The sequence below is a fragment of the Chanodichthys erythropterus genome, unplaced genomic scaffold (assembly GCF_024489055.1).
Source record: "Chanodichthys erythropterus isolate Z2021 unplaced genomic scaffold, ASM2448905v1 ctg000470_np12, whole genome shotgun sequence".
In the NCBI taxonomy this organism is placed as follows: Eukaryota; Metazoa; Chordata; class Actinopteri; order Cypriniformes; family Xenocyprididae; genus Chanodichthys; species Chanodichthys erythropterus.
In genome coordinates, this window is record NW_027125664.1 from 74,438 (window position 1) to 81,439 (window position 7,002).

General features: G+C 39.3%; 1 pseudogene; it reads left to right on the top strand.

Annotated features, from left to right (window-relative positions):
* The first annotated feature begins 536 nt into the window (after positions 1-536).
* Positions 537-2,196, top strand: LOC137016390 (piggyBac transposable element-derived protein 4-like; annotated as a pseudogene).
* The last annotated feature ends 4,806 nt before the right edge of the window (positions 2,197-7,002 follow it).

The following is a 7,002-nucleotide window of genomic DNA, read 5'->3' on the forward strand; positions in this document are numbered from 1 at the left end:
TTCATCTCTCTCCCTCTGTCACTCTCACATACGTATACACCACATTATTATTTTTATTTATTTTTTCCCTCTGATGTTTGCATATTTGTTTTGTTTGTTGTTTTGCAAAGTTGATTTATATTGAATAGTAATTCAGTGTTTTTTTTATATTTAAAATTATCTTCTTCTTTTGAAGTGTCCAACTTACACTATATTTCATTAAAAGACAAAGTTGCATTAAATTTATTGCTTTTCCGTTTTTCTTTATTATATAAATTTATGTAACGGATGGTTATTTTATTTTTTTTTCTCTCTATTTATCCGAGGTGATTATATTATTATTATTATTTGTGGCAAGTGCATACTTGTCTGGCGCCCGAACTAAACTGATTGTTTACACATTTTATTTTATTTGTTTTTTTTTTTCCCGAGGTGTTGGGGACTAAGAATCAACTTAGGACTGTGAGCAGTTTGTTATATGTGCTAATGTGGCCTCGTGGTTAGTACTTAGCGTTACCATACTGAGGACCCGGGTTCGATTCCCTCCTGCCGGACATTTTTTTTTTTATTATTGTTGTTGGGAACCACCGTTACAGATTCTTGAGATGAGAAATTTAGAGGGGCAACGAGTGTTTGGTGAAGACTGGTCTAATATTGAATGTAATAAAATTCAAGCATTTATTGGACTTCTAATTCTTGCTGGGGTTTTAAAATCTCACCACAAATCTGCATCCAGTTTATGGGACAGTGAGTTGGGGAGGGCAATTTTCCGTACAACCATGCCACTGAAAAAATTCAAACAACTGACTAGGATGACAACTGACAAGACTACCTCTCATGTACAGACCAGATACCAACATTACAGTTGATGAGAGCTTGGTGGGATTCAGGGGCCGGTGTCCTTTAAAGCAGTACATGCCAAAAAAACCTGCCAAATATGGCATTAAAATATGGGCAGCCTGTGATGCAAACTCGAGCTACTGTTTGAACATGCAGGTATACACAGGAAAACCTCCAGGGATGCCACACGAAAGAAACCTGGGAAGGAGAATAGTCCTGGAAGTGATGGATGGCTATCAAGGGCATATTGTCACTTGTGACAACTTTTTTACTTCATATGCTCTTGGCATAGAGCTCCTAAACAAGAAAATGAGAATGATAGGAACAATCCGAAGGAACAAGCCAGAGCTGCCAACTGCTCTGACCATTCAAAGAGGCCGGGCTAAGTTCTCATCTATGTTCGCCTTCACAGAAACACACGCCATCGTGTCGTACTGCCCCAGAAAAAATAAAAACGTTCTTCTCATGAGCACTGTGCAAGAAGATGCAGCAGTGAGCGAAAGAGAAGACAGGAAACCTGAAATGATCTTGCCATACAACAGGACCAAAGGGGGAGTGGACAATCTTGATAAGGTATTTGCTACTTTGCTACTAATTATTTATTGAAATACATATATATATTCTAAAAAAATGATGATGATAATAATAATATTACTAATATATGTAATATATATATATATGACATCCAGTGATAGTTCAATTCACTTTACATGCCATAGCTTAGAATAAAAAAAAGTATTTTATGCATTTATTTATGTGTATGTATATATATATATATATATATATATATATATATATATATATTATTGTTATATATATTTATATATACATATTTATATAAATATATATTTTATATTTATATATAAATAAATAATTGCTCAAAATACTTTTTTTTTATTCTAAGCTAAATGCCATGTAAAGAGAATTGAACTAACACTGGACGTCAGCAGTAATACTAAATGTTTGTGTATGCTTTTTTGTGATATTCCAGAAAATCCGGAGAAAGACAGCTCGCTGGCCCATGGCAATCTTCTACAATATGTTGGAGACAGGGGGACAACTACATGAGGAGGCACTTTTTGCAGGACCTGGGAAGAGCGCTCGTCAAGTCAAGTCAAATTTATTTATATAGCGCTTTTACAATTGGTAATTGTTTCAAAGCAGCTTTACATATTAGAAGCACAGAAAAAAGGGAAGTGGTTAAAAATATGCTGTAAAAACAAGCGTGGTAATATGTAACATATACAAGATGGTGCTACATTAACTTCCGGGGTGGAAAAAAGCTTGTGTTAGACATAAGTATATACAGCTGTGACAAAAAAGTAACTCACTTCACACTGTACTTATATTGTACTTATATTTCGCAAATATATACATTGCAACTAATACAACTTCACCTTATCATAAACTTTCAAAAAAGAAAAGAAAGAAAGAAACAGCCCCCTATCAATTCAAACACTCAAGTTCTTCCAAATCCAAGTCTATGTCCTCAAATTGTCTTGAACATCTACACTCTCTTTCTCATTAGTACAAGGAGTACAAAGCACACTGTCCTTCTCACTGTGGACATCACACTGCAAAGATTTACTAAGTCCAGATTCACTGCTGCTTAAAGCACAAACACTAGCTGAAGTAGTACAAGGCACACTGTCCTTCTCAATGTGAACATCAGATTGCACAGCTTTAGAATGACCACATTCACTGCTGCTTAAAGCACAAACACTGGCAGTAGAAGTACAAGGCATACTGTCCTTCTCAATTTCAAAATTAGAGTGCACATGTTTGTGGAAACCAGGCACACTACTGCTTCTGGCCTCATACATGGACTTTACAAACTGTACATTTATCATGACTTGGCCACACATATCAATCTGCAGTTTTTCATGGCCAAGTACTTTTGAAACCAATTCCTAATAGGTTGCAGAATTCGTCATGGTCCATGTGAATTTTCTTGTTTTGTGCTCCTATTTCAACTGTGATGTGTCCACGTAACAGACATGTAACTTTGGAAGCAGAAAGCTCTGCAATTTTCACATCGAGTCATATTGGTTTCCAGATTCACAAACTCCAAAATACTGAATTCTGTGTCCACAATTTCTCCTACAATACTTTCTCATTCACCTTGTTCTACTTCTGCTGAACTACCACAGTCATCAACAATGGAAAAGGTAGTTTGCACAGTTGTGCTCAAACAAAATGTCTGTATGAACAAGCATACAGACACATCTGTAAGCTCATACCAGCTACCTATTTCCAATGAACGGTCACCCCACACTGTTAAGAAGATTTTTTTAGCATGGTCTGCGACGGTATTTGTTGTCTGTGTCAGCCTCTGCCGGCTCCTACTGACAGTTTGCTTCTGAGAAAGTAACTGCAACACCTTCACCTTCACAGACACCTTAAAATAAGATGTAAAATAAAATGTCATATACTTATATCTCTTCAAAAACAAAACAACATACAACTGCAATATTTATTATTATTATTTTCATTATTATAATTATTTATAAATACTCATAACTGTAAAAAATTATTATATTTATTATTTATATATATTATTTACTTTCCCTAACACATTCAAACAGGCTTGGGTAACCCCACTGCTTAAGAAACCCACATTAAACATGTCTCTTGTAGACAGCTACAGACCTGTTTCTCTCCTACCATTCATAGGAAAAACACTTGAACGAGTTGTTTTCAACCAGGTGTCATCTTTCCTCTCACGGAGCAACCAATTGGATGTCAATCAATCTGGTTTCAAGAGTGGCCACTCGACTGAGACTGCACTGCTGTCGGTCACTGAATCCCTGCGGATTGCAAAGGCTGATTCCAAATCATCAGTTCTCATTCTGCTCGATCTATCAGCTGCCTTTGACACGGTGAATCATCAGATCCTCCTGTCCACCCTCTCATCACTGGGCATCACAGGTACTCCACTTCTCTGGTTTGAATCCTATCTCACAGGAAGGTCTTTCAGGGTTGCCTGGAGAGGGGAGGTATCCAAAGCTCATCAGCTGACCACGGGTGTTCCTCAGGGTTCAGTTCTTGGACCCCTCCTCTTCTCCATTTACACTACATCACTTGGTCCCATCATTCAGGCACATGGTTTCTCCTACCATTGACACACAACTCTTCCTTTCATTCCAACCAGATGATCCCACAGTAGCTGCACGAATCTCAAGCTGTCTGGCGGACATCTCGGCATGGATGAAAGAACATCATCTACAGCTCAACCTGGCTAAGACTGAGCTTCTCGTCTTCCCTGCCAATCCGACTCTAAATCACGATTTCAGCATCCAGCTAGGCACATCCTCAATTACCCCATCAAATTCGTCCAGAAATCTTGGAGTAATCATTGATGATCAACTGACCATCAAAGATCACATTGCAATGACAGCTCGGTCATGCAGATTTGCACTATACAACATCAGGAAAATCAGGCCCTTTCTAACAGAACATGCAACACAACTTCTGGTCCAGGCTCTGGTCATTTCTAGGCTTGATTACTGCAATGCACTTCTGGCTGGACTGCCATCATGCACAATCAAGCCTCTACAAATGATTCAGAACGCAGCAGCACGTCTCATCTTCAATGAGCCCAAAAGAGCCCACGTCACGCCTCTCTTCATCTCTCTTCACTGGCTACCACTTGCTGCTCGCATCAAATTCAAGGTGTTGACGCTTGCTTACAGATCTACCACAGCCTCAGCACCCTCCTACTTCCACTCACTCTTACGAGTCTACACTCCAACCAGAAACCTGCGCTCATTAAAGGAGCGAAGGTTTGTGGTACCATCACAGAGAGGCACAAAATCACTCTCCAGAACATTCTCATTCACTGTCCCTTGCTGGTGGAAAGATCTTCCTGCCTTCATCCGGAATGCAGAATCCCTGGCAATATTCAAAGACAGCTGAAAACCCATCTCTTTCGTGAGCACTTAACCTCATCTTAAAAAAACAAAAAACTTCTTATTCCTATCCTTTCACTTCCTCTAATCCCTCTCTATTGTAGCTTAGGATAATCTGAGCACTGCCTATAACTTGTATTATGAGCACTTCTTGTCTATTTGCCTCGTCATGACGACTCGCTTGTTGTATTTCCTCACTTGTAAGTCGCTTTGGATAAAAGCGTCTGCCAAATGAATAAATGTAAATGTAATGTTATGTATTATTATTTATTTTCTGTACTATTCAAATATATACAACATAACGCCTACACTCACCTAAAGGATTATTAGGAACACCTGTTCAATTTCTCATTAATGCAATTTCCTAATCAACCAATCACATGGCAGTTGCTTCAATGCATTTAGGGGTGTGGTCCTGGTCAAGACAATCTCCTGAACTCCAAACTGAATGTCAGAATGGGAAAGAAAGGTGATTTAAGCAATTTTGAGCCTGGCATGGTTGTTGGTGCCAGACGGGCCGGTCTGAGTATTTCACAATCTGCTCAGTTACTGGGATTTTCACGCACAACCATTTTGTAGGGTTTACATAGAATGGTGTGAAAAGGGAAAAACATCCAGTATGCGGCAGTCCTGTGGGCGAAAATGCCTTGTTGATGCTAGAGGTCAGAGGAGAATGGGCCGACTGATTTAAGCTGATAGAAGAGCAACTTTGACTGAAATAACCACTCGTTACAACCAAGGTATGCAGCAAAGCATTTGTGAAGCCACAACACGCACAACCTTGAGGCGGATGGGCTACAACAGCAGAAGACCCCACCGGGTACCACTCATCTCCACTACAAAGAGGAAAAAGAGGCTACAATTTGCACAAGCTCACCAAAATTGGACAGTTGAAGACTGGAAAATGTTGCCTGGTCTGATGAGTCTCGATTTCTGTTGAGACATTCAGATGGTAGAGTCAGAATTTGGCGGAAAACAATGAGAACATGGATCCATCATGCCTTGTTACCACTGTGCAGGCTGGTGGTGGTGGTGTAATGGTGTGGGGGATGTTTTCTTGGCACACTTTAGGCCCCTTAGTGCCAATTGGGCATCGTTTAAATGCCACAGCCTACCTGAGCATTGTTTCTGACCATGTCCATCCCTTTATGACCACCATGTACCCATCCTCTGATGGCTACTTCCAGCAGGATAATGCACCATGTCACAAAGCTCGAATCATTTCAAATTGGTTTCTTGAGCATGACAATGAGTTCACTGTACTAAAATGGCCCCCACAGTCAACATATCTCAACCCAATAGAGCATCTTTGGGATGTGGTGGAGACGGAGCTTCGTGCCCTGTATGTGCATCCCACAAATCTCCATCAACTGCAAGTACTATCCTATCAGTATGGGCCAACATTTCTAAAGAATGCTTTCAGCACCTTGTTAAATCAATGCCACATAGAATAAAGGCAGTTCTGAAGGCGAAAGGGGATCAAACACAGTATTAGTATGGTGTTCCTAATCATCCTTTAGGTGTGTGTGTGTGTGTATATATATATATATATATATATATATATATATATATATATATATATATATATATATATATAAATTGTCCATTGTTAAAGGTTCATGAAACCCCCCGTTTTCCCCTGGTCGTTCACACCTCAAAGCTCAAAATCTCTGTGAAAATGGGCGTGTAAAGCTCTGGAAAAGTGGGAGAAGGGGGAAGAGGGAGATGCAACCAATGGAGCACAGACATACAACAAACCCATTATACAGAATAATGAATATTAAAATATGAGCACAGAGAAAATGACAACAAACTCCCAAGCACAAGGGCAAAAGAATATTTAAAAGGGCTAATAATAGGCTACATTGATTATGTTTACGAGCACTGCAGTCTCATGATAAACAACACTTAGTTTAACACAGAAAGAATAAAGACAATTCATTTTGTCAATTTTTATTTGAATTTTCTATCTAAACCAGGCTTCTCTCCAGTGTGAATTCTCATGTGGTCTTTAAGGTGGTTTTCACGTGTGAAACTCTTTCCACACTGTTGGCAGGTGAAGGGCTTCTCTCCAGTGTGAACTGTCATGTGGTTTTCAAGTCTTCCTTTTCTACTGAAACTCTTTCCACACTGTTGGCAGATGTAAAGCTTTTCTCCAGTATGAATTCTCATGTGGACTGTAAGGCTTCTTTTGTGACTGAAACTCTTTCCACACTCTTGACAGATGTAAAGCTTTTCTCCAGTATGAATTCTCATGTGGACTTTAAGGCTTTCT